Source organism: Cebus imitator, unplaced genomic scaffold (genome assembly GCF_001604975.1).
Source record: "Cebus imitator isolate Cc_AM_T3 unplaced genomic scaffold, Cebus_imitator-1.0 Scaffold31, whole genome shotgun sequence".
NCBI lineage: Eukaryota > Metazoa > Chordata > Mammalia > Primates > Cebidae > Cebus > Cebus imitator.
In genome coordinates, this window is record NW_016107346.1 from 5,026,465 (window position 1) to 5,034,539 (window position 8,075).

The 8,075-nt window shown below is 34.7% G+C and overlaps 1 pseudogene; it reads left to right on the forward strand.

The window, feature by feature from the left end:
- The first annotated feature begins 2,255 nt into the window (after positions 1 to 2,255).
- LOC108300920 lies at positions 2,256 to 2,840 on the forward strand (annotated as a pseudogene).
- Positions 2,841 to 8,075: the final 5,235 nt, after the last annotated feature.

Genomic DNA, 8,075 nt, shown 5'->3' on the forward strand with positions numbered 1-8,075 from the left:
ATTTTGTAAAGCATCCTGTCCTTACGTAGTAAATGTATTTCGTGCGGGGAAGGCTGGCGAGTAGGAAGTGTTCCAGTATCTTATCATTTGAGGAAAGCTCAAAGGATGAATGAAACATGGAGCTTCCTTTTGGGGAATCACTGGGCAGCTCTATGTTGAGGCACAAGAGAGTGTGACTAAATTCATTGGTAATGTTTTTCGCTCTTTCTGCTTAACCCCTACACTCTAGCAAGAAACACTGTGGGCTGAGTGTAGGGTAGTAGCCAGCCTCCAAGATAGCCTTCATTGACAATTGTGCTCTGATGCTCATGTCCTTGTGTGTTTCTCGCCACACTGAATCACTTGGAGCTTACCTGTTTTACCAACAGAATATGGTAGAAGCGATGGTATGAGACATTTACAGCTAGGTCATAGAAGATATTACAGCTTTTGCTTTAATATTTTGGATGGCTAGCTCTTCCAGAAGCCAGCCATGTTGTGAAAACACTCAAGAAGTCCCATGGAAAGGAACCAATTTGCCATTTGTGTGAGCTACCTTAGAAATGGGTCATCCAGCACCACTGAGTCTTCTGATGACTAAGCCCCAGCTGGTCTCTGACTGCAACCTCATGAAAGATTCTGAGTCAGAACTGCTCAATTTAACTGCTCATGAATTCTTGGCCTATAGAGACCATAAGAGATAATTAATGACTATTGCCTTTCCATACTATTAAATTTTGAAATGATTCCTTACACAGCAATAAATGCTGCAGGGCTAATTTAAACCCTGGTTACCAATAAAGCAGCCTCTTTGGGAGCATATTTGTAGATAACTTCTTGAGTGTGGCAACAGGGTGGAATATTTTAGCAACAAGTTGCATTTAATTCTACCTTAAATTACGTCAGCTACCTTGTAAGCCAAATATTAAAGGTTATGGCAAAACTAAACTGTTATTAAAATGTTAGTTTTAAATTATGTTTTAACAAGTAACTGGACAACATTTGATATATGGTTCAGCATCATTCAATAGAACTCGCTGAATTTAAAAAATGTTCCCCCAATTATGGTAGCCACTAGCTATAGTTTGCTATTGAGCACTGGAAATCTGGCTAGTGCAACTGCTAAACTGAAATTTTAATTTTATTTAATTTGAAATCATGGCTACCATATTGATGGAACAATTCTATACATTTTTAGGGAAGAATATAGAGATGACAAAAATGTTCAGCTCTGGTTTGTAAAGTTATGAACTGAGAAGTGGAAAACTCAGTAAGGGGAACAGTTTATCTGTGGAATAGTGAATTAAAATGCTTCCTATTTTACCCCCAAATACGTGTCTTTTGAAGTGAAGGATGACAAACAAAAAAGAAATGGATCACATAGTATTGTGAATATCCACGATGTAACTGAATCCAGACTCTATAACAACAAATACGTTTATACTGGAATTTGAGAGGAACTTTAAGATATTGTCAAAGCACAATTATCTGTGTTGTAGGTACTTGATGAACTGCTTTTTAAAATGTATGTTTTTTTTTCTGCCAGCTTCCCATATTATTTCTTTTGCTCATCTTATAAAAAGTGACTAGATACCATAAGATATGCTTCAGAAGAATTCTACATAATCTACCACCAACATAATCTGCTTATAATTTCTAATATTTTATTGTTGTTGCTTATTTATGATGGTGTGATGATAATGAAAACAGTGATAACTATTAATATCAATTATTTTGAATCAAGTGAATTCATTAAGTTTTTATAATTTCTAGTATTTCTATAGTTTTTGTATTTAATCAGCATAAACACTCAAAACTAGGGTAAAGAAGTAAGGTAATAGAAATTCCTGGCACCTTTTTCGTTCTCTATCTTATTCAAAAGATGTAGAACGTATATGAAAAAGTGGGTAAACTAAATATTGCAACCTGAATTTTACTTAAAATGGACGATGAACTAGTGCTAGTTTATGATCCTCTAATGTTATTTTAATAGGAAAAATGGTAAGAATGTACTGTTAATGTAATTAGTAGTGAGTGGCATGTTCTTTGATAAAGTAAGGGATATTTGCTGCCAATAGGCATTTATAAATAATATCTTTTACTTGATCTTGTTTTAGACATTTGCTTATATCAATTGCCATTATTTTTTGATTATCACGAAATAATTTGATTTTATTTTAGAAAAAGAAAATCAGATATATAGATTATTAAACGTAGAAAAAAAAAACGGGCTTTGCACGGAGGTAGGAGCAGGGAGTGAAGTCTCACGAGAACAGATGATTGTGGAGCCCTCTGGCTGTCTGTGCCAGAGACGTGTTGGGGGGGACACAGGTAGCAGGACATGGTGGCAGCGTGTCTTGGCCGGGCACACCAACAGGCTCAGCAAACCATCTGAAGATTTACGGCGTGAATTTGGTCCTTATGGTCCTATAGTTGATGTGTATGTTCCACTTGATTTCTTACACTCACCGTCCAAGAGGATTTGCTTATGTTCAATTTGAGGATGTTCGTGATGCTGAAGACCCTTTACGTTTTTTGACAGAAAGTGGACTTGTGGATGGCAGATTGAAATATAGCTTGTCCAGGGGCATCAGAAGACACCAAATCAGATGAAAGCCAAGGAAGGGAGGAATGTGTACGGTTCTTCTTGCCATGATTATTATCACAGATACAGACGTTTTAGAAGCCAAAGTTATGAAAGACGGAGATCAAGAAGTCCGTCTTTTGATTATATGTATAGAAGATTGTGTAGTCCTAGAAATAGACCAACTGGAAGACCTCGGCATAGCAGAAGCCATTCCAACAATGATAGACTGAATGGTAGCTGGAATACCCAGTACAGTTCTGCTTACTACATTTCAAGAAAGCAGAAAAAGAGCCAAAAAAGGGCAGCTCAAGTGACCGATGGGAAGGTGGAAGGTGCTGCACTATGAATACTGTATGAATATTTTGACTCTGGCCAGTAAAGATAAAAGAATGTTATCAAAAACTACATGGAATAATTGAAATCCCTTCAAGTTTTAAAGTATGATTTTAGAACAAACAAAAGGAAATTCAACTTTGTACTTTTGCAAATTAATTCCTAAATATGAATATGTTTATATTGATTCATAGGTAATAGGTCCATAATAAATCACTGGAAACTAGGATGTCTGAACATCAAGGAAGACAGTCAGAGTCTTTCACAGTGTCTCTGTTGGTCTGTCTCAAACTGAATTCGGTGGGAAAAAGTATGGTCCAATATAACAGTTCCATTGTTGCCATTATCGGCAAATCCTGCCTTTATTTTGCTACCAGAGTTTTCTGCTTAATCATTTGCTGTGTTGGTATCTGCGTTTATTTACTTGTATACCACATGCAGTTTACATCTTCCTTAACTACTCTACTTCCCAGGTAAATTCCAATTATTTTTGACATCCAGCTAACAGGGCCCATCTCTTCTCACCTCTTTCTTAGTCAATATGTTCAACAAATATTTATTGAGCCCTCACTGTGGGCAAAACATTATACTGAATAATTGAGAAAAATAGATAATTCCCTTATTCAGTAAATGTCACTGAACACAATATAGTGAATCATTACCATTTGGCCTCGTTGTTTTGTTTGAGGTATATTATTTGTAGCAATATTTTATATCATTCATATCTTAATGCAATTATAGAACCCAATATACTATCAAAGATAAGTAATTGTGTGGTTATCTGCCATCTAAAAGTATCGAGTATTTCTTTGATACCATTATTATAAATAATGAAAAAATGATTCATTTTAATCTGTAATAAACTGGTTTACTATGCAGTGACTGTCATATGCCAGAGTTATATTAAATTGTTTACTCTGCCTCACCAAACATATACTGGGAAATAATCCCCAAAATAAATATTTAACTTTGCATTAGATTTAAAGGAGACTGGGTGCTATAATTACATTATTTTGAGGCAGACAAAGAGCTGTTAACCCAACTGATTTAGTAGGTATTGTAATTGAGAAAATGTTTATCAAATTATACTTTTTAGTGATTTACATGTATATTTTATAGGGGACATGTTCTGTGTATAGTGAATAAATAATTTTTATAGTATCACAAAAAAGTAGAAAAAACAATCAAAATTCTACCATCTATACCGATTACATTTACACACATATGTACTCATAGGCACACACACATTTTTTTAAAAATGAGCATATACTATCTTGAAATTATTTTTCATTTAAAATAAAAGAACAGTAATTATATTTCAGGCCATTAAATGTCTGATACTTACTTTACACAATAGTAACAAAGATAATTATAATTATCAAGTTTTTAGAACATTTGATATACATTTATCACATTAATATTCTAATTTTAATATACTAATTCTAGAAGCATTTCTTTGACAAATAATGAGTCAATGGCAAAATGTGGAAAATAAATAGATGTAAAAGATTACAATGAGAATCTTTCTATTTGGAATAAGAGTCAGGTGTACATAGACATTTCACTTAACTTTATGTCAGTCTGCTGGGGAGAAGTCGGTCTTCTCTAGGGCGCCAAAGGGGAGAACGTAACTTTGGTTTGGAAAAGTGGGGAAAATGCTTGAATGAGAAGCCACTGAAACAATTGTCATTCCACCAACCTCTTGAGGTCTATCTGAATGACTATATCAATTCTGAAGATTCAAGGAGGCATTCTTAAATGTTCTGGATGAAAGAGTTAAACTCTTCGTTCTTCCTTTGCCTGTCTTGTTTCCCGAACTTCCTTCCCAGTGTTTCCTGCCTGGGGTCACCTCCAAAATAAATTGCTTGCATGGAAACTTAAAGCATCTAGTTTTGAAAGAATATTTGGCATAAGAATAAGGGCAAATTAAGTGTTTCTTGGAAATATATTAATAAATGACAGAAAAAATGGAACTCCTATTGTGAATTGGTCTTCTTCGTTAAGGCTTTTCTAACTGGAAGAAGTAGAATGAATACTGCAAGAAACTATTGAGTAATGACAGGGTTTGAGACCTAAGCCTATTGGGATTAAATATTTTTCTTTAATTTAACATATCTCCATGCAGTGAATATATTATGCATTGGGCTATACTGTAGACAATGTGAATATATTATTAAGATAGATCAAGCTCTATACTTATGAGCAGGGATAGGGAACTACAAATAAATTGAACAATAGATTACCTCCATAGGGTGATATGTTGAAATGAAGAAAATAAAACAGCATAATAGAATGATTCATGTATCTTTTCATTCATGTATTAATTAGTTCATTCATTCAATAAATATTTATTATCTACTATATAACTACATACTAATTTTTAAGTATCAGAGAAGATTTCTGATAGAAGTCTGAACTGTAAAAATTATGTATTGTCTTTCAAAAATGGTGATGATGACTTATCATGGGTATTATTGTCTTTTCTTTTTCAGCTTAATACAATATTCTAGCATAGATTATCATGCACGTGATTTATGAACCTTTGGAAAATAATATAGCTAATCTCTAGGAGCTAGCATACATTTGTTCAAGACAAGTCATACCAAATTCACATGATTTCTCATTTTGTTAGAATCTCTAGGGAACAGAAAATGCCATGCATAAAATGCTTATCAATTGTTTCAATTATACCAATGCAGATGACAGTATTTTTTGCAAGAACATCACACATAAATAGTAGATGGAATGATAGAAGTGTTGATATGTAGTGTCTTAAACATATGCCTGCTATGTGTTGGCAAATGGCCCTGTAGTTTTCTAATAGATTTTGACTGGCTACACTCTTAGCCCTGAGTTGACTCAGTATTTCTATGGATAATTTTGATAGAGTTTTAGAAGTAAGGATGCAGAGATAGCTAAAACTCTAAGTAACAGACCCAAGAATAAAAGTGATCAACTGACAGAAACACACTGAGCCAAAACCATTGAAATGAGATTAAGCAGAAACAAGTTTCAAGTTCTGTTTAGGTTCAGAAAGTCAGCTGCATGAGTGAGCTTGTTTGGCCACAGTACAGATGGCAGAGGTCTGGGATTTCCATTTGATGACAACCGTAAAATAAGCCAATGGAATGATGTGGCTGTTCAAAAAATAGACTAGCACAATCTTGGGTTGCATTAATGAAATATTGTGTCTAGCATAATAGAGGCAATAGAAAAGAAACTTTCACCAAATTCTGTGAGATGATTTATGGGATGAAGTGTCAAACTCCTTGCACTATATTTTTAAGGCTTCTCCAATTGGAATGTGTTCAGAAAAAGACACACAGAACTTTGAAAACTCTATCTTTTGAGGCAAGGCTTAAAGTAAAAGAGTATTGTTTTCCTGCAGGAGAAAAGAGCAAGGAGGTATTTGCAGAGTGTTTTTGTCTACATGGTAAGCTTTCATGTTTAAGAAGCCAGAGAATGTTAATCTAGAATATTGGTTTAAAGTTAGAGAAATGAAGATTTTGATCTAACATGAGGAACAAAATTGTGTTGTCCAAACCTACTGGTTCATGGCTAATGTGAAGGAAGATACCTTGTACTAGAGCCATTTAATCCAAAAGATTCATCCCAGAGTAGGGACTTGGATTAGATGGTATATCAGTTAGTTATCTATCACTACATAAAAAATTACCCCTAAATTTATAGGCTTAAGAAATTTACTTTGCCTTAGCTCTTTGTGGGTCAGGAACTCAGAAGGGTTTACCTGGATAGTTCTCACTTGGGGTGTCTCATGCAGTTGCAGTTATATATTGACTATAGTTGCAACCATATAAAGAAGGCTTACTGGGCTGGATGTCCAAGGTACCTCACTCAGGTTTTTCTAACACTTGGCTGAAAGCTCAGCTAGGGCTGCCACTGGAGCATGTATATGTGATTTTTTTATGTGTTATCAACTTCTTCACATTATAGTTGCTTCGGGATATTTGGGGTTCTTATATGTCTGCTTATGGATATAAATAAAATCATGTGTCCCAGCACTCAAGACAGAAGCTGCATTACCCACTATAATATAGCTTCAGAAATTGTTCTATATCTTTATACCATTTGCATACATCTTTAGACCATTAGACCATTTAGCGATCCCACTTTTGAGAGGGGTGTCCAAAATTTGTGGACATAAAAAAAACCTGCCACAGATAACCTCTTAACTTCTAGCTTGGAATCTCTGATTTTATGTTAATTACTAATGGTAAGGTTTTTAAGAGAAATAGAGAATTTAGATGTTATCTTCTAAAAGTTTGGGGTAAATATCTGAGCTTTCTTGACATTATTCACTGGTACTATCACATAAGGGATTTTTAGTTTAATTTTACAAACACATGTACAGGATGTTATGAGAAATGCAAAGCTAAAGTAATTTATTAAAAATTATGAACACAAATACATAAATCAGGAGAGTTCAGCTAGTTTAGGCCAGTGGCAAGGCCATGAAAAGACCAGGCATGCAATTGACAAGCTCAGACAAGGGCGCTTCTACGCTTGTCTTGGGTAGAAATATCTATTGGAAATAAAAATTTAAATGTAACCACTGTGTTTGATGACAGATAAACTTGGAGTGTTGTGCCTTACAGAAATATGAAGTTATGCTCATCCAGACGGAGACCTAACTCTTAGCAGAATCTCAATTCCAGCAACCACTGAAGACCATATATATGTGCTGGTTTCTATTATTTGTCATCTTGATAACTTCTAAGGGCCTTGATTCATACCTAACTGTTGCTCTCATTTGCCCACTAGAGTTGGATGTGCCCTTTGAGTTCTCCTGCTATCTGACCCTGGCCATGCCCTAACACTACTTCTGCTACTATAACTAGGTTTTAGCCCTTTTTGTTCTTCTTTATGCATCTGACATCAGCCGAACCTAGATTTATCCTGATGTCCCTAGGAGATGCTGACAATCTCCCTACCACATTGCTGAGATCAGCCTATTACTAATTATCCTTTAGAGATTCTAGTAAAAGGACTTTGTTTCTCATAGATTTTTTTTCTTACTTGAGGAAAAACATCTATGTTTTTATAGAGTAGCCTCTAAACAACAAAATATTTGGTGGAGTTAATCAGACTTGAATCCTTTCTTGATGTTTTTTCTCTGCTCTTTTTTTTTTCCCCCATTTATTTATTTTATTGCATT